Source organism: Austrofundulus limnaeus, unplaced genomic scaffold (assembly GCF_001266775.1).
Source record: "Austrofundulus limnaeus strain Quisiro unplaced genomic scaffold, Austrofundulus_limnaeus-1.0 Scaffold13, whole genome shotgun sequence".
NCBI classification, from domain to species: Eukaryota; Metazoa; Chordata; class Actinopteri; order Cyprinodontiformes; family Rivulidae; genus Austrofundulus; species Austrofundulus limnaeus.
This window is the reverse complement of record NW_013952415.1, coordinates 1,979,541-1,980,156: the sequence shown is the minus strand read 5'-3', so window position 1 is coordinate 1,980,156 and position 616 is coordinate 1,979,541. Positions and strand designations below refer to the sequence as shown.

At 45.9% G+C, this 616-nt stretch overlaps 1 protein-coding gene across 1 annotated transcript in view; it reads right to left on the bottom strand.

Annotated features, from left to right (window-relative positions):
* Positions 1–616, bottom strand: part of dpysl2b (dihydropyrimidinase like 2b) — a gene marked incomplete at its 5' end in the record, with an annotated part of 14,958 nt that overhangs the window by 11,271 nt on the left and 3,071 nt on the right.

Sequence of the window (616 nt, the reverse complement as noted above, 5' to 3'; positions counted from 1 at the left end):
CATGGATAAGCTGACATTAGCATTGGAGAGGCTAGCGACTAGCATGGATAAGCAGAAGTTAGCATTGGAGAGGCTAGCGATTAGAATGGATAAGCTGACATTAGCATTGGAGAGGCTAGCGACTAGCATGGATAAGCAGAAGTTAGCATTGGAGAGGCTAGCGATTAGCATGGATTAGCTGACATTAGCGTTGGAGAGGCTAGCGACTAGCATGGGTAAGCAGGCTTTAGCATCGGAGAGGCTAGTGACTAGAATGGATAAGCTGACATTAGCATTGTAGAAGCTAGCGACTAGCATGTATAAGCTGACATTAGCATCGGAGAAGCTAGCGACTAGCATGGATAAGCTGACATTAGCATTGGAGAAGCTAGCGACTAGCATGGATAAGCTGACATTAGCATTGGAGAGGCTAGCGACTAGCATGGATAAGCAGAAGTTAGCATTGGAGAGGCTAGCGATTAGCATGGATTAGCTGACATTAGCTGACATTAGCATTGGAGAGGCTAGCGACTAGCATGGATAAGCAGAAGTTAGCATTGGAGAGGCTAGCGATTAGAATGGATAAGCTGACATTAGCATTGGAGAGGCTAGCGACTAGCATGGATAAGCAGAAGTT